The 19,655-nt window shown below is 42.0% G+C and overlaps 1 protein-coding gene across 3 annotated transcripts in view; it reads left to right on the top strand.

Annotated features, from left to right (window-relative positions):
* KCNS3 (potassium voltage-gated channel modifier subfamily S member 3) overlaps nt 1–19,655 on the top strand; it is a 39,354-nt gene that overhangs the window by 13,171 nt on the left and 6,528 nt on the right. For all 3 annotated transcript variants that reach the window (XM_043604486.1, XM_043604485.1, XM_043604483.1), the window contains exon 2: nt 11,920–12,111. The gene's annotated coding sequence lies outside the window, so the exon portion shown is untranslated. The remainder of the gene's footprint in view (nt 1–11,919; nt 12,112–19,655) is intronic.

Genomic DNA, 19,655 nt, shown 5'->3' with positions numbered 1-19,655 from the left:
AGGAAAAAATTTGACTCTTTTACTGATTGCGTGTATCTACAATGACTTTGTAGATATTTTGAAGCTCTTGGTGGGAAGAGCGTGAGCCGATGGAAACTCGTATTCGTCATCCCACACTTATTTAGGGGGATAAGACAGAAGTACAGTTAGGGGCGCCTGGGTGGCGCAGTCGGTTAAGCGTCCGACTTCAGCCAGGTCACGATCTCGCGGTCCGTGAGTTCGAGCCCCGCGTCAGGCTCTGGGCTGATGGCTCAGAGCCTGGAGCCTGTTTCCGATTCTGGGTCTCCCTCTCTCTCTGCCCCTCCCCCGTTCATGCTCTGTCTCTCTCTGTCCCAAAAATAAATAAACATTGAAAAAAAAAATTTAAAAAAAAAAAAAAAAAAAAAAAGAAGTACAGTTAGTTTTAAGGACATGAGCCTCGTGTGTAAAGACAGCCAGCAGAGCACCGCCAAGAGGAGCAAAGTGTGAGCAGCTTCCCCAACACGGGCCTCCCCAGGAAAGCTGGGCTCCGGCACTGGGCTCGCTGTCTCTCCTGTGTGCTTAACACTTCTGAACCTCATCCAGAATGGCGGATCATAATAATGCCAGCCTTTCTGGGTTGGTTTGGGGATTAAAGAAGTTCGACCACTCATTCATTGTTTCTTGCTAGGCATTAAGGTTGCAAAGGTTAAGAAAAAATAGGCCCTGCCTTTGTGGGGCTCCCAGTGCTGTGGTGGAGGCTTCTGGGAAATTGTTCTACTCCAGGTTAGCAAGTTAAATACTCAATGGAGGCAGGCAATGGCGGAGGGGGCCAGTGGCTGGTTTTAGGGTAGAGAGAGATCTGGGGTCAGGGCTCGGTTCTGGAGAATATGATAGAGAATATGAGTCTTGAGGGGCATTCTGAGCAGATAGATAAGTGAGAAGTCGGGGGTACTTTTGGAGAATTTCAGGTAATTCTTTATAGTCCTAGAGTTGAGTTCGGTTGTGGAATGTGAGGATAATGGATGAGGAAACATAATGACAGCTAACATTTGGTTGAGCATTTACTATGTACTAAGCACAGATAACTTTATTTTTATTATCTCATTTTTAAAGATTTTCTTTCTTTTTTAAATGTTTATTTTTGAGAGAGAGAGAGAGAAAGAGAGAGCATGTACACATGCATGAGCGGGGAAGGGGGAGAGAGAGAGGGAGACAGAGAATCCAAAGCAGGCTCCATGCTGTCAGCACAAAGCCCGATGTGGGGCTCGAGCCCATGAACCGTGAGATCATGACCTGAGCTGAAGTTGGATCCTCAACCAACTGAGCAACCCAGGTGCCCTTATTCTCATTTTAAAACTTCATGATGGCTCTATGTGGTGTGTGATACTTAGTATCCATGTTTTACAAATGAAAAAACAGAGGCTCAGAGAACTTCAGTGATTTGCTCAAGGTTGCACAGCTAGTGCTGTTGAAGCTGGGATTCAGACTCAAGCAATCTGGATCCAGAGTTTATTCTGAAGGGCAAGGGAGCTATCAGAGGGCTTTAAGCCTGCACATTTTAGAAGGTAGTGTGAACTTGAGATGGACAAAAGTAGGGGATGGGGGGAGGTCTAAGGCAGGGAAGATACTTAGAAGTGTATTGTAATAAACCATGGAAAAATACTGAGTGTCTGAATTAAAGCAGAGGCGGGAGGGACAAGGAAAGGAAAGGAATTTGAGAAATGTTGGGGAATAGAGGATGAAGGGAAGTGTGGACATGTTTATTTTAAGGTCCCAATGGGACATTCAAATGGACACGTCCAGTAGGCAGTTACAAGAGTTTGAAATGTAGTGGGGAGATCCGGGTTGGAGATAATGAAATTCCCAGGGAGAGGAGGAGAGGGATACGAGGAGCCCCTGGGGCTGGAGTGACCCAGATCTGAGGCCTGCAGATTGTATCCGGCTACAGATTTGTTTGATTTGGCTCACAGCGGTAAAACATTAAAACCAATAGTTGCCAACATTTAGAAAATTGGGAAAGTTCACATAAAAACAAGATTTGTGGGTGTTCTTGGCAAACTGGGCAATCCGACCACCTGATGTGCACAAACAAGGGACAGCAGTCCCCTTTCAGCAGGGCCGGTGCTCTGCAGCTTGTCACCGTGGCCAGATGTCCTCTTTTTTTTTCATTTCAGGCACCTGGCCCCTGCAGGTATTTTATTTTGTGACCCCAGATTTAAGGTTTGGGAAGGTGAAGCCGGTGTGCCACAGGAAGCCAAGAATGAGTAGTCAGACAAGTGGCACCAGTGAACTGGGAGGGGCCAGAAGGTGGCTGGGAGGTGGGAAGTGGACAGTGACACATGCCTTGGACATGTAGGTCTGGTCAAAAGTCACCCTGAGGTGCCCTCAGCAAAAACACTTCGTGGAGTGTCAGGGCAAGAATTGCACAAGAGGAAGGAAGGGTGAGTGTAAACGATGATTTTAAGAAGCTGTGTTGTGAAGGGTCGTTGGGGTTGGGAGAGTTTTATTTTTCAGTATGTGAGTGAGTCGAGCATATAAGGATGTATGTGATATAAAATAGTACTTTCTCTGTCCTCGACTCACATTTTGGAACTACAAGGAATCCAGGCTTTCCTTTGGTGGTTCTTACTGAAACAGAGTGCTCCAGGGTGTGGCACGGAATGAGGTGCTTTGCATGTCTGTGAAGGCTGCCCTGCCACTGCAGATCTTCCCAGGGCTACCTGCATTTTTGCTAGTCTGAGTAACAGTGCCTTAGAAGGGGCCCCTGTGCGTTTCAGCAGAGCTGGCTAAGTTGAGCAGTGTCCATGTGGTGACTTGCTACCTGCATTTACTCATGTGTTTGTATGCTGTCCATTTCCTCCTGCCGTTTGCCAGGTGGAATCTGTGTGATGGTCTTATCAAGTAGCATCACTTCTCTGGCAGCTTGGGTTCACGGGCCTTTTATTGGTTGTATGCCATGTGCCAATTTTCCCATTTACTTTTTTGTATTTGTTTTATGATATAACTTGATCTGATAACCGTGTGTGTGTGTGTGTGTGTGTGTGTGTGTGTGTGTGTGTGACCTTGTCTATCTCGCCTTTGATGAAAACCCTTTTTATTAAGGAAGAAAATGCATCTCCTTCTGCAGTGGCTGATAAATCAGCTGCCTTTCTTCTGTGGTGACCACAACTTCAGAAACACATTTGCTGTGATTTTTCTTTTCTCCCAATAGCACAGTAGACAGACAGACTTTAAAATTCAACATAGGATAGAAGCAGCCAGTAGCCAAGCTATGTGACAAATGTGCTAATGAATTCAACAAATCATTTTTAAGAACCTACTGTGTGTCAGACGAGGTTATAGGCACTTGGGTTATGGTGGTATTTAAGACAGATAAAAAGTCCTGCTTGCACTGAGCTCATATCTGAGTGGGGGAATAAATAATAAATATGATAAAAAAAACAGATTATATGTCTTTAAGTCTATTTTAGGGAGTGATAAATGCTAAGGAGAAAAAATATAGCAAGGAGTGGGGGGATAGGAGTTTCGTTGGGGGGTATTTTAGGTAAGGTAACTGAGGAAGGGCTCATTTGGAAGGTATTTGAGTCCAGGCCTGAAGAGAGTGGGGAAGCCATACAATCCCCTGTGGATAGAGCATTCCAGGGACAGAGATCAACCAGTGCAAAGGCCCTGAGGCAGGAATGATTAAAGAATAGCATGGACACCAGTACGCCAAGGGGAATGAAAGAGAGAAAGGAGAAGGAGGTGAAATCAGATAAATAAAATGGAGGAAGGGAGCGTTTGCTCTGAGCAAGATGGAAGTCACTGAAGAGTTGAACACAGGAGTACATGGTGTGATGTACATTTTAACAGGATCTCTAGCTAATGGAGTCTTAATCCTTTCTGTGCCAGGGACCCCTTTGGCAGTCTGGGAGCCTAGGGACCACTTTTCAGAACAGTGCTTTCAGATACAAAAAATAAGAGCCACAGACTATAAAGGAACCCAACTGTATGGAAATGCATACAGTTACCAAAACAGTTAAACCACCTTATGATTTAGTGATATGTGTGCTTCTTTATCAGCTCCTTAAGGATGACCTAGCAGTTGGTCTGTTACTACTGTGATTTCAAAGAAACAATGAACTTATGTGATTATTTTCTGAGGCCTGCAACAATTCTGCTATGATACAGGATTATCTGGAATTTCTGGTGGGGTGAAGTCACTGGTACTGCTCTTATTGCCCTGGGCCACTGCCTGCATTTTTAAGGGGGGGATTCCTAACTTCAGTGAAAAATCAAGATTTTTTGCCACCCCCTGTCTAAATCCAGGGACCTCTTGAATTCTCCCTACCGACCCCTGCTTTCCTGCTCTGTTAAGTGGAGGTGCAAAAGAGAAGTGGGTGAATTCAGGGAATGTTGCCCACGTTTCTGGCCTGATCAGTCTGTGCTTCCATAGACACTACTGGGGTTTACTCTTTGCCACCTTTGATCGCTGCAGTTCCCGGTGGATTGCTGTACCTAACACCAGCCTCTAATTTTTGAGATGTTCTGGGAACAACGATAACTCCAAGAGGTGTTTTTGTTTTTGTTTTTGTTTTTGTTTTTGTTTTTGTTTTTGTTTTTTATGTCTCCCTGACTTTCCTTGTGGCTAAATAGTTCAGGAGACCTGAGTTATGGTCCCTGTTTCAGCAGATTTTCTGTATGGCCACCTGTAATCCTTTCTCCTTTCCTAAAGGATATCACTCACCTTGGTGATTCCTGGCTCACAAAGGTGTGGGTAGTGCAGGTAGAGTTCTTTATATTCTATATGAATAGCTCTAGGTCATAGGGCTCCATTAGCCAGACTCGACTATTTTCTGCTCTCTGTATGTAACACAAGCTTTCCAGTCCCGCGGCTTTGCGTATGTTCCTTCCTCTCCTTGGAGAACGGCCTTTTTACACTTACTTGTCTCCTTTTACTTGTTTATGTCTGACCCCACTCTCAAGGCTCAGCTCAAATGCCACCCATTCCTGTCATTCTCCCTACTTCCCGATCCCAGAGGGACCCATTACCTTCTCTGAATTTCCATGGAACTTTCTTGGTACCTCTCTTCAGGGTACCTGACATCTCCCGCCTGTACTACACTTATTTATTTACCTACGTACCCTCCTATAGCTGCTTCTAAGCAACTCTAAGCTCTGAGGGCCAGAGTCATGTTGTCCTTTGATTTCTGTAGTCCCTGGGACAGTGCCGGCCACAAAGCAGACGTGAATCTACGGCAGAAGCTTATGATTCTCACAAGGAGTCCATCGGCCGAGGGTCCCACCTCCGCCAAGTCTGTACGTTCACTTGATGTCCACCCCCCTTCCTTTCCCCAAGTCCTGCCTAAGCCTACTCTCAATTGTTTATTTTTCCAAATAGAAATGACTGTTTACACAAGTGTTTCTTAATGCTTGCAAAGAAAGTCACACAATGTTGAGAGGTACGGAGTAGAAAGCAAAAATCACCCTGAATTCTATCACCCAGAGAGAATGCATTTAGCATTTTCGTGTATATTCTTATAGATCATTTTTTTTTTCACTTTGTAAAGTTAGACATATTTTATAAGGATCAGATCATGCCATATGTTGTATTATAATTATTTTTCTCTTTTTTACTTAGCATATTTTGATGATTTTCTCATGAATCTAGAGGTAGTAGAGCATCGATTGCAGGTAACAGGGTGGCTTTAGAGTGTTATTGCTCAGATTCAAACCATGAGGCTATCACTTAGCTGTTGACCCTGGAGAGTTAGTTAATTTCTCTATCTACCAGTTTCTCCATCTGTAAAATGAATCCAGTAAAAATACTACCTGTTCAAGTGTCATGAGGATTAAATGGGTTCAGACGTGCAAACACTCAGAGGTATTGAGACACCTGATTCAGTATACGGGACCTCCTTCCATTATTATGATTTTGGTGTTTTTAATGGCCACAGACTGTTGCATTACATGGCTACCTCCTAATCTGACTATTTCCCTGTTGATGGACATTTAGCTTGCCTTCGAATTTTTACGCTTATGAGTAACCACTGATGCAGTGAACATCCTTGGATACCCATCCTTGCACACTTGTCTAATTCATTCCCTCAGGATACATTCTCAGAGGTGGAACCACAGCTTTGTAATACACATTGCTACAGTGTCCTCCAGAAGGTTTCCGTTTACCTGTTCCCAATCACAATTATCCTGGCATGCTATGTTTCTCCCTCTCTATGCTACAGAACTGCTTGCTTTGAGTTGCTCTTTTTATCACTGTGTTAGTGCAGACACATGATGCATCAGCCATTGAAAACGTGGGGACGAATGAGACAGAGCACAGGGCCTAAAGCCCCTGGGTGGGCTGATTTGCCTGCCTGTTATCTGGCTGCAGCCTGAGCCCCAGATTTCAGCCAGTCATGCTTTAGGGGGTATCTGCAAGTGGGGGTGTCCGGTGGAATAGTGGCAGCCATATGGGCCACTCAGGGTGGTCCCAGAGCCCTGTTACCACATGAGGATGACCTTGCTGGGATCAGTGACCATGAGATTTCTCTCCCTCTTTTGAAGTGCACACCCTTCCACAGGGCTTTTCCTTACTCTCCGTTCTGAAGATTGCCTTTGGAGGTGACTCAGTGACTCAGCAGCAGCCTGCCGTCTCCCTCTGTTCCCCAGGGAGGGTTGTCTAGGAACATAAACCCGAGAAGAGGAAAGTGGTATTTAGTTACCCGTGGTTCAAGCCTTAGGGATTTCTGGAGATGGTATTGCATTTGCTCATTCTGGATGGCCAAGAAAATATCATTTATATTAACTTTTCAAGTACAATTTAGAGCCTTTGCTTTGGAAGGCACTTACTGGTTTCCTCCCTGAAGACCAGAACTTGTATAATTTTATTTTCATTATTATTTTTGATAAATTTATTTTTAATCCCTGAATGTATTAGACTCTGAGAAGTTTTCACTTTCTTCTTGGGACACAGCAAATTTTTTAAAAAGTGTTTATTAATTCAAGGATTTCTCATATTAATGTATATCTTGAAATTTGATAATTTGGAAAAACTAAGTAAGTCAGGGATATTCTTAGTAATCTGCTGTCTGAATCAACTGGAAAGTGTTGTATTATTCTGACTTCTTTGGATTATAGGATTTAAATATAACTACAATTTTTCTGGGACACTAAATCTGATTTCAGACTGATTGTGATATCTTAATTTTATTTAAGCAAAACCCCAGACCACAACTCTCATTAGCTAATCAAGATAGGAGTAGCATCGAATTTCACCTTTTGTTATTATTCCTATTATTTCATCACTCTTAGATTTTATTGAAAATTAGTCTGTGATTGATAAAATAGTGGTGAGACTATAAAACTAACATGTATTTGCACTTTTCCTGGGACATTGATGAGTTTCCAAGATTGGAGCTTTGGTCAGGAGTGGGTTTGGTCAGGGGCACCTGGATGGTTCCATTGGTTCAGCTTCTGACTTTGGCTCAGGTCATGATTTCACTGTTCGTGAGTTTGAGCCCTGTGTTGGGCTCTCTGTTGTCAGCATAGAGCCTGCTTTGAACTGCCTGCACCCTTCTGTCTCTGCCTCTCCTGTGCTTGATCTCTGTCTTTCTCTCTCTCTCAAAAATAAATAAACATTTAAAAAAACAAAGGAGTGGGTCTGGTCAGCGGGAGGACCCGTACCTGCGAAGAGCTGTAGTAAGCCATCTTTCCAACTATATTAATGCATTGTGCTGTGTGTCAGTTCTGCCCCCCAAAATGTTAGCAAATATCATATAGATTCTCAGAGAAAATCACTAACCTTTACTCCAGACTCCAATTGCCTGAAGCACGCTTCGAGTTTCAACAAAAGGTTAACCCTCCTTTTATCTTTGCTCACTTGCAAAGTTTCGCTTGTCTGACACCAGAAATGCCATGACTGAATTCTAAAAGAACAAGTGTCTGGGGGAATATCCCTGGCCCCTGTCAGCAAAGTATTAGTACCATCTGCCATTCTGAGCTTTCTGAACTCCCAGCTTCCAGACAGGTGTCTGAGGTCTCCTTAGAGCAGGGGTTCACAAGTGGGGATGGTTTTGCTCTCTGGGGGACATTTGACAATTTTGGTTGTCACGACCTTAGGGGAAAGTGAGATGTGCTCCTGGTGTCTAGTGGGTAGAGGCCAAGGATTCTGCTAAATATCATAAAGTGCATGACACAGCCCCCCCACAGGAGGGTTACCTGGCCTCAAAATGTCAGTAGCGTTGAGGGTGAATAAACTCTGTAGAAGTTTGCAAGGTCAGGATGTCTCCAGGGAAGCTGGCTGGCTGTCAGGATGGTGCTTGATGGTGCTCTTTACCTGGTGACCTTATCACAGGTCAAGGTCAAGCTCTCTCTCTCAGCCCAGCAACTTCAGAAACTCACTTTCAGAGTACCAGACTCTAGCAGATTGACTCTCATAGGAACTCACAGAAAACTGAGTGAATAAACCTCTTCCCACCTTATTACGTTCCACTAATAAATAAAACCAGCGGATAGAATGGACACGGTTGTTGGCAGCATAGCTCATATGCTCTCTGTTGGCAAGGTGCCTGGGAACTGAAATTGCCAGGAGGTGCCTCAGGGAGCCTAGAATCTGAAAAGGCGAGGGTTTGGGGTATCTAATGATAGCTGAAACTCTAGGTCTAGACACTTAAAAATCCATGCGAGATGTGCCCATCAGGGCTGGAATGTGCAACATCTTCAGGATTACACCTCTAGAAAGTGCTGGGATGGCTCTCGGCAACCAACTTTGATCTCTCACACTTTCCTCCTCTGCTTCCCTTGCTGACCAACTGCCTTTCCTTATCCATATTGATTCTTTTAATTAATTTACTCTTTAGTCTCATTGCCGTGGGGGAGAGGAATCGGCTCAATAAAAATGTGTCAACCACCATTGTGTAACAGGGATAATTAATACGAAGACTGATATTTTAACACTGTCCTTAACTGGAGGCTTCTCAGCTACTGGGTAGCACGGAGGCGACAATATTTCAGAAGAACGTGAGCAGGGCAGTAACAGGTACACTCAGGATTCTGTGCAAGTCCGTAAGACACAGACCTATGCAGCAGTGACACTTGGAATGTCTGCTTTTATCTCTCAGGCACTGATTTTATAGTTTAATTTGAGTCTTAAGAGAAGGACATAGGGAGCTATTATTACCCCTGTGCACTGTCTGCTTGTCCATGTGATTTTCCTTGTTTTGTTCCAAGACTGGATGTCAGCTCTCTGGATGATGGAAGAGTTGATCTTCACTTTTTCCCTCTACATAATGGAGAAAGTCATTTTGTATATTTCTGAGTGCTGTGGTCAACCCACTAGGAAATCTAGGTGAGCTGGAGGGTCTATCCACAAGGATGCTGGAGAGGATCTCCCTTTTTACTGCGAAGAGAGTTCTACAGAGGCGAGCAATGCCTGAGCGAGCTTGATGTGTTTTGCCCCAATCCTGCTGAATCACTCAGCAAAGTCAGAAATCTGCTTCAGTGCTAAGTCACAAACAATACTCTCTTATTTTGAACCGTTAGGCTCTGACAGAGGTGGTAGGAACATGGAGGATAGAACCATTTGGTGGGGCTGTTAAGCAGGAAGGGGAGAATGTGTTGGGTGCACACATTTTTCTTTCCCAAATTCTGCTGGTTTGGGCCATGTTTTACCCACTTCTCCCAGTCCTTCACTTTCCCTGACCACTGGATGTGGATCTCGATTTTCTATGCTGATTGACATTAGGCAGACTTACCTGAGTTTGAATCCTGGCTCTGGCATTTGGACAAATAGCTTCCCTGAGCCTCGATGTCCTACCTATAAAAGGGGAGTCACAACAATTAACACTTACGGTGGTTAAGGTGATACGTGTGTGAAACTCCTGGGAGGTTCCTGGCATGTTGTACTGGACTCAGAAAGTGCTGGTTATCATTTTACAAGGGAAAGGTCACCCTTAGAATGTGAATGCCCTAGGAGGAGAGTGAATTGGCATAAATTCACACTGAGAGGTATTGACTGGTATATCTTTTCCAAAAATCCAGTTTTGTTTTTTGTTTTTGTTTTCGTTTTTTTGACAGGAGTCATAGTGATGGGAAATGAAGCAGAACACTAGAATTCTGAGTTTGGGTAGGGAAAGAGAAAAGGCAGCCCGGGACGTTAGTAATTTATCAGACATTGATGGAGGGCCCCACTAGGTACCAGTTTCTGTAAAAAAAGATACACTTGGCTCACCTCACAGTCTGTCCCTGGGCCAGCCCTTCTGTGATGAGCCAATGCTCAGCAATGCTTGGGGTTTCTTAGAAGTGCTGTTAATTTTTTCTCTTCAGTAATTAATATAGTCACATCAAAGCGGCTTGCAGTTAATTAATTATCTCCCAGCCAGATTAATCTTACCTTCCCTTAAAATGTGCTACATTTGGAAAGGCATCTGGTAGGCAAAGGAAAGACTGTATGTGTGTGCTGTACCCTTTAAAAAAGGGAGAGCAGCATTTCTGCGTTTTAGTGGAACACAAATATCTGAGGTTGACCCAATGATGTGTTGCTGGGGGGCCATGGAAGAAGAGGAGGAGGAGGAGGAGGAGGAGGAGGAGGAGGAGGAGGAGGAGGAAGAGGAGAAGAAGAAGGACAGATTTTAGCTCCTGAATTGATATTATTTATCCCTGTTGAGATTTCTCTACCTCTTCGCTAAGAGTCCCATCTCAGAAATTCCCTTTGGGTAGAGCTGCATTTTTTTTTTTCTGGGTCTTTCCTTGTTATCTTTATTAGAGGTGAAAACACACCGAAGTGTTGCTCTGGCCATTGTTGGGACCGGTGTGTTCCTGCTTTGCTCCCTCACCATTGCCCCCTTGATGTTGGTGGGATGCCATTACTTGTTTATTACATTTGGTTCTGGGCCTGGGAGCTCCTGGGGGGTGGGGAGGAGGGGCAGCCACTGCATCTTGTTTGTAATCCCAATGCCTAGGATAATTCCAGGCCGATCTTAAACTATAATGAATGCTTGTTTGATGACTGACGTAGCTGGAGGCACTTCGTTCATTTTCTTTCTGAAGCTGGGAATCAATCTTTTCTTCTTCCTCCCCACCTCGCCCCTGTCCCGTTCCCCCCCCCCCCCCCCCCCCCCCCGCCGCATAGCACATATCATCGATCTGAAAACATGAAAGTCAATGGATGGATGCTTAGATCCTAGTATAAATCTATGGGAATGTATCAACATGAGGCACAGCTTACCTTGTTGGGAACTGGACATTTTTGTGGTTTCTTTAATTTATTCAGAGAGAGAAATGTAAATTTGTCCCTTTGTTTTGATACAAATTTACCCCCCCCCCCACGCACATGCACACACATACACACACACATGCACACACACGTTTTAACTGGAGGACTCTGATCTAGCTTGTGTAGTCCTTTCTGATCTGTGAAATACAACAATGGACAAATAAAGCAAAATCGAATTTGGCCAGTCTTTGAAATTGATTTCAAATTAGAGCAGCACTGTTAATTCTATTAGGGCAGTCACACTCAGAACTGGGTCTCTGAAATGGATTAAAATGTATTCATTTAGAGGCTTATAAGTATATCCTTGATGAATTAGCTAGGGAAATAATGCTCCCGGAAGAAATTATGTGTGGGAGGTGAATGACCGCAGCCCTGTCTCTAGTGCCTCGTGTTATCTTTGGAGGTTTTATTGGCTTTGGGGTCTGTGGAGAGTCCCAAGTGTCCACCACAGTCAAGATCTGAGAGTCTGTGAGCCTGAGAGCAATTGTGAGTCTGGTCCTGGGACTATGATGCCTCTCTATCCATGTGTGCAGTGGGAGTGATGATGGTTCCGTGGTGGGGAGAAGACCACCCACTTCCTAAGATGAGATGGGCCTCTAAGATATAGGTCTAATCAGTAAAACGCCCAGATTGCTGAGTTTGAGATAGAACATGTTGGGTGTGTTTCTTCCTTGGAGCCAAAACTTGACCTGTGGTTTCTTCGGCAGGTGAGAGTGATTTCCCAGTGATTGCTTTGGCCCTTACAATCAGAGAACAGGATTCTTCCCTCCTTTTTGGCCACTAAATGCCTGCGCACACCACACATTCCTGCGAGGGAAGAAGGGCGGAGCTTCTTGGATGATGATGGACATTCCACTGGACAGGATGAGGGCAGAGAGTGTGACATCAACACCACAAAGGTAAGAGCTTCCACTGATCTTCTCTGGCCCCCTTACTTATCAAAGGGAGGGCAGAATGAGCCTTACAATGTAGTGACAGAAATGAAGGTCAGACACCGGGGAGACTATTCTGACTCAAATTCACCGGCAGTTGGGGCACGTGATTGAAGGAGGAAAGGAGAGAGCCAGCCTGGGAGGAAATAGGTTGGATTCTTTTGGGGGATGCACGAAGGCAGCTCTGGAAGAATCCGTAGCCCACATTGCCCATCTCCCCTTTTGACATTGATAGTTCAGACATGAGGAAGTAGCACTAGTATTATTGAGATAAAATTCCATTTGTGTCCATTTAAGTCAGTCTGGCTTAAAATGGACTGTGGAGTTGGGTTGGTAAGTCTGGGTCAGGCTGCAGATTGGGGGCTTATCGGAAGTAGCTGGCATGGAGACACATTTTGTGTGAGCCGCATAACGTTAGGAACACGTTGGATCGAGTCTAATAAAACTTGAGCTATCCCTCATAAAAATCAGGATTTCTGGGTTCTCCTGGAGCACCAGCCCTCTGCTTCTACAAAGGACAATGGACAACAATGTCCTGGAGAGTTCACCACAGTCCCAACCAGCCCACTTTATTTGTTGAACTTACTTGTTTGGCCGCTGGAAGCATTTCATTTCACCTTGTCTGGTCTAGATCATTCTGCTAGCTCTTGGATGAAAACAGTGATAGCCTTTTAATTCTTCCAGATAAAAGAGTATCTTTCACTAGACCATGGGCAGAAATTAGCATAAATGGCTGAGACTGTAGAGGTGGCAATACATGATTCCTTCCATGGAAGAGCTTAGGGTCTAGTGACAGCCATGGTCAGGTCTGTGGTGGTGAGGAGAGCTGTGAAAACATTATACTGTCTTGTGGTGGATGCTAAAATAATAGTGCCCTGCGGGCTGTTGTAAGGTGAGGGGATGAGGAAGTGGGTGGAGGGGACCTATTAATTTGGCTCAGGTGTGTTCAGATTCTCCAGAACTCCCTCCCCTGGACTCCAGAACTTCACCAGTACAACCACTAGTGTGTGGGTTCCTCCACATAATGTGACTGTTGATAGGCTCCTGTCTTGTTGTCCGTCCACATTTTTCCTAGTCCACGTTGAAAATCTTTCGTCTGTGATTCTTTGCTTTTTACAAATAGGACAGATTTCTGGCCACTTGTTTCACTAAATCACTCAGTCTTCTGAGCAGCCTCTGCTTGGAGATGAGCTGTATGAGTTACAGGATCCCTGGAGAGGAGCAGCCACACTAACTAGAGGTCCAGATGGAATGAATACAGTTCTAAGAGGACTGTTCCAGGTGGAGGGAGCTGCCTCGCTTCCAGAAAGCTCTTTGAAATTTCATGTATTCTATACACTGGCTCTGGGCATGACCTTCTAGGTATCTCAGAAGTAGCTATTTGTTTTTCAGAATTGCACTATTTTACCGGTTCTAACAACACTGAGTCACGAGGGCCTAAAGCAAGGAACCCTAGCATTTCCATTCCCAAATCCACATAGGGTGGGCTATGCAATGCCACTGACATTTGACCAGGCCCTCTTATCTTCTCTGGCCCATTATGTATTACCGATGTTCTTTTCCTTACATGTTACCCACACCAGTACACAGGGAGCTTGCTGGAAGAGATCAGCGAAGGTCAGCGAAGGTGCCTGGGGAGAATACCTCCATTCATGGGTGTGGATTGACTTTAGATTTCTAATTCTGTTTACATCTGCTTGGTTTTATTTGGAATATTCTCACATGCCATGGGCAGAAATATGAGTTAGCAGGACCTAACCTTTTAAAAAACATTAGTGATTTTTAGGGCTTCTGGGTGGCTCAGTCTTTCAAGCATCTGACTCTTGATTTTGGCTCAGGTCATGATCTCATGGTACGTGGGTTCAAGCCCCACATTGGTCTCTGTGCTGAAAGTTCGGAGCCTGCTTGGGATTCTGTCTTTTCCTCGTTCTCTGCCCCTCCCCTGCTCTCTCTCTCTCTCAAAAAAAAAACAAAAAACAAAAAAAACACTTAAAAAATTAGTGATTTTTCTTTTATATTTAATGGGATAAAATGCAGCTCTTAAAAGAATGTTCCAAAAAGATGGCAGTATTAATTCTGAAAAATGCCCTATTTGCTTTAATTTGATAGGAGGATTTAACGTAGATTTTGGACAAGTGGGAGGGCAGAAGGAATCTAGGTTTTTCTTTACATTTGTGGGATTGATTGAAAAAAGTGGTTCTGCCCCATAAAAATACCGACTTGTGTTTGTTATGCTTTTGTTATTTTTCTGAGCAAAGCCAGAGCATTATCAAAGCCACTCATGCACTTGTGTGCATGTGTATTTGTCAGCCTTGAAAGGACTCTGTTCCGAGAGTATTTTTTAAGTGAGTTTGAGAGCATAAAGCAAAAAGAGAGGGAAGTGGGCTAAGAAGAGGTGAGTAAGAGGTTAATGGCTTTGAAAAGCCTTTTACAGGGTGCCACTTGGAGAGAAGATCAATGCAGGTTTTCTTTTAAGCTTCGGTGGCTATCTTGGATTTTTGACATCTTTTTCTTTCTTTTCAATCCTGTAAACACCGAGAGGCACAAGGTAGCCAAATACAGTAGATAGTGTTCTCACCATGAGTAATTTGGGTTAGTAGTAGGCAGGGGGAGCGATACAGAAGCCAATGATCTTCTTGAGAAAGAGGACAAAAATAGCAGTTGATTTTTCAGCTTTGCAGCCAAATGCCTTTTGTGCTCCCAGATGTGCATGACTGGAGACTCCCATGTGTCCTCGGTATGCTTATACCCAATCTCCCAGTAAGGAGTATAGCATTCTTTAATGAGGATGATAAAAGACTCTGTGAATTTAAAAGTCAGCCAGTCCCTCCTGCCTCCCACTTAAATTTAAATACTCATGTTTGAGGCATAGTGGAAAGAGTCTGCCACACAAAAGCTGGATAATGTTGACCAAACTCTGCATCTCAGGTGTCCCTATTTGCAACGTGGGATATAAGATCTACCACTAAGGACTGTTAGAGAATTCAAGGAGGTTCTTCATTCATTCCATGACGCTTCCTCATTCCCTCCTAGTGCCTGGGTACTGCATGAGTTGCTGGGAATTCAAGGGTAACCAATAGTGTGTGTGAAAGCACTTACTACACAGTACATGGCCCAAAAAGGTGCGTGGTAAATTTTTCTTGAAACATTTTTGATGGAGAATTTTAACATGTACCAAAATAGGGAGAATACTACATTGAACTCCTGTACCCATCACACAACTGCAACAATGATCAATCCATGGTCATATCTTGTATCAGTAAGATACACCTCCCCCACCCCCCACCCCCCACCCCTCCCGACTCTGTCACTCCCCATGGATTATTTTGAAATGAATCTCAAATGTATACTTTTATCCATAAAATTTTAATATATACTTTCAAAAGATAAGGGTTCTTTTAAAAAGCATACTTACAATACCATCAGCACATTGAGAAATTAACAATCACTCTTTTATATGATCACATATCTAGCCGGTACTCCAACGTCCCTGGTTTTCATATTTTTTTAAGCATTTGGCCTGTTAAAATCAGGAGTCATACAAAGCCCACACATTGGATCTGTTTGATATGTCGCTTATCTGGTCTGTGCCGTTTGTCTGTACAGTTTCCCACAGTCTGGATTTCGCTGTGTCACTCACTGCACATGTTCCCCTGAAATCTCCATGTGATTTCAAGTGGCAGATCTAGACTCTCAATAAAATTCAGGCCTGATTTGTTGTTGTTGCTGTTGTTGAAATACTGCAGAATTGTGTATCATGAGGCACATGTGTATCATGAGGCACATTGTGTCTTGTTTCTTTCTGTTACTTCGGGCTTGATCAGTGAGCTCAGGTATTGCCATTCTGATGTAGCTGTGGTAAAGTTCCCCACCAGCTTTTTATCTGGGTGTTAGCAACCCAGATCTGTCATTTCATGATGATCTTGTGAAATAGGGAGATTTTAATTCTATCATTCCTTCTCCATTAGATGGAACCCTATTTTAAAGAATAGTTTTATTGAGATATACTTCATTTATGATACAACTTACCTTTTTAAAATACATAATTGGGGTGTTCTTAGTATATTCATAAGGTTGGACAGTCATCTAATTCCAGAATATTTTTATCACCCCCAAAAGAAACACATACCTATTAGTAGTCACACCCTATCTCTCTTCCTCCTAGCCCCTGGCAACCACTAATTTGCTTTCTGTCTCTATGGGTTTGCTTACTCTGGATATTTCATATAAATGGAATCGTACAATATGTGGCCTGTTTTGGTCTGGCTTCTTTCATTAGAATAATGTTTTCAAAACATTATTATCTACAGCGAAATATGTTGTCGTATCAGTAATTCATTCCTTTTTATGGCCAAATAATATTCCATTGAATGGATAGACCATTTTGTTTATCCATTCATCAATTAATGGATATGGACTTTTGGGTAGTTTTCCCTCTTTGGCTATTATCAATAATGCTGCTATGAGCATTAGTGTATATGTTTTGTTTGTACATATATTTTCAGTTCCTTTATAAATATACTTAGGAGTAGAATTGTTGGATCATAGGGTAATTCTGTGTTTAACTTTTTCAGAAATGGGCTAAACTCTTTTCCAAAATGGCTGCACCATTTTACATTACCCCTGGTAATGCATGAGGGTTCCAGTTTCTCCACATCCTCACTAACACTTGCATTATGCTAAGATGCTTATATTATTATTACTTTTTGATTTTAGCCATCCTGGTAGTGGCAAGTGTTATCTCGTGTTTTTAATTGGCATTTCACTAATGACGAATGATTTTCCGTCTTTTCACGGACATTTTGGCCATTTGTATATCTTCAGAGAAATGTCTATTGAAGAAATCCTTTGCCCATTTGAAAGTAAGTTATATGGCTTTTTATTATTGAGTTGTAAGAGCTCTTTATTCTGGATACTAGATCGTTATTGATAATTTATTTGCGAATATTTTTTCACATCATGTGGGTTGTCTTTTCATTTTCTTGATTCTTGTCCTTTGACTTGATAGTGTCCTTTGAAACACAAAATTTTTACTTTTGAAGTCACTTTATCTATTTTTCCTCTTATTTTATTATGCTTTTGGTGTCATAGCTAAGAAGTCACTTTAATCCAAGCTCACAAAGATTTATGCTTGTATTTTCTTATGAGCGTTTTATAGTTTTGGCACCTATATTTAGGTTTCTGATCCACTGATTCATTAACTTTTGTATATGGTGTGAGGCAGGCATCCAATTTTATTCTTTTGCATGTGGCTGTCCAGTTGTCCCAGTGCCACTTATTGAAAAGTCTGTTCTTTCCCCATTGAATTCTCTTGACATCCTTGTTGAAAATCAGTTGACAGTAGATATGGACGTATTTCTGGATTCTTAATTCTGCTCTGTTGATCTCCCTCTCTGTCCTATGCCAATTCTACCCTGTCTTGATTACTGTAGCTTTGTAGCAATTTTTGAAATCATGAAGTATGAGTTTCCTGACTTTGTTCTTCTTTTTCAAGATTGTTTGACTATTCTGGGTTTCTTGCACTTCCATATGAATTTTAGAATCAGCTTGTCTGTCAATTTCTGAAAAGAAAAGGCAGCTAATATTTTGATGGCAATTGTGTTCAATCTATAGATTAATTTGGGGAGTACTGCTATATGGGGATGTCTGTACATTTATTTTTGTTTAATTTCTTTCAACAATATTTTGTAGTTTGGGCACAAATTTGTACCACTTTTGTTAAATTCATTGCTAAATAATAACTTTGTGATGCTCCTATAAATGGAACTGTTTTTTAAATTTCATATTTCTGTTTACTCATTGCTAGTGTACAGAAATACAATGGATTTTTGTATATTGACTTCATATTCTGCAACATTACTGAATTTACTTATTAGTTCTAATACATGTTTTGTGTGTATTCTGTAAGATTTTCTATATACATAATCATGTCATCTACAAATAGAGATAGTATTTTTGGGCTCTATTGCCGGGTACATCTATATTTGTCATTTTTATGTTTTCTTGATCAATTGACTGTTTTATTTTTATATAATGCTCTTTGTCTTTGGTAACAATTTTTGTCTTAAATTTTATTTTGTGTGGTTATCAGTATAGCCACTCCTGCTTTCTTTTGGTTACTGTTTTCATGCTTTTACTTTCAAACTGTGTTTTTCAATCTAAATAAACATTTTCTAGTGTACTATTTTAATTGTTTCTGTTACAATTGTTTTTGAATTGTTGGAATATTTTTATAAGGAAAAATTTCCCTCTTTAACTACTATATGGTTCTCCTAAGGTATAAGTCATGCAGGAAAACAAGATAAATGTTTGATTTTCTTTTTTGTCTCACATTCCAGAGTAACGAGTTGGTACTTTAGTACCCTTCAAAGGTGACCAATGTATTCTTTCTTTCTTTCTTAAAAATATTATTATGAACTCAGGGATTTTAACATACTTGATGTGTTTCAGTCTATTGGAGATTTTTTCTTTTTGATGCACAAATCTTTGGCCAGTGTGAGTCTCCAGTTGGTCCTGAGTCCCTTTGAATATTCCCTTGTCCTTCCCTTCCCTTGTCCTTCTGTTCCTTGCTTTCTAATGTAACAAGATAGTCCAGGCTTATTTTGTGTATTTCTTACCCCAGACCTGGGATTGGCTATTTCTCCAAGAAGCCCTTGTTATTTTAGTGAGAAATTGTATTTTGATGCCTCAATCTGCACAAACTCGAGATGTTCATTGCTCTTGACTTGGTGTCTTCAGTTGGGTTCCCAGGGAAATAGACTAAGACAGAAATTTATGTGCAGAAAGTTTGTTGGGAGGTTCCCTTGGGACAAATACTAGTGGGAATTGAAGGAAGTAGGGTTGGGTAAGGAGAGGCGTTGAACTGGGATGAAGTTGTGACAGAAATCTTAGCTGATCCTATGGGAACTCTGGAACTCGGGTGCCCACCTTGAGAAAAAGGTGCTGGGTTGTTGTAGCTTCCCCATACTTAAGCCATTGGATGTGAACTTGCCTGGGGAAAGAGTGTGACCTTGGGCAAGGCAGCTCTCTTTGGCTGAGGGTGATTCTCAAAGAGGGACTTAACTGAGAGCCCTTTAGCTATTAACACTTCCAGCAAGTGTGAGAATGAGTGTTTCGATTCTAAAGGGGAAATATAAGTGATGCTTCAGAGCATCCACTGGAGATAGTCATTCTGTTGTAGGTTTTTTCAGTGGAAATAAGATTTTCTTTTAAGAAAAATTAAATTATCAGTCCATAATGATATTTCTAGTTCAGATTTAGGATCATTGGGTTTTTATTTTATTTATTTGATTTTATATTTATATTTCTTTTATTTTGCCCTCAAAATCTTGGGGGATAATGATATTAACATAATCATTTACTTGCTTTAACCTATGTGTATGCATAAAAGTTTCAGAATAATTATACCAACATGAATACTAAAAATATTTTAAGATTTCTATACTATATTTGTCCTATGGTATATACCACTATAGATGTACAGTCAGATTATTGAAATTAAATTGAATTTA

This window comes from Prionailurus bengalensis, chromosome A3, assembly GCF_016509475.1.
Source record: "Prionailurus bengalensis isolate Pbe53 chromosome A3, Fcat_Pben_1.1_paternal_pri, whole genome shotgun sequence".
NCBI classification, from domain to species: Eukaryota; Metazoa; Chordata; class Mammalia; order Carnivora; family Felidae; genus Prionailurus; species Prionailurus bengalensis.
Note: the sequence above shows the minus strand (reverse complement) of the source record. Positions and strands in the feature narration are given on the sequence as shown.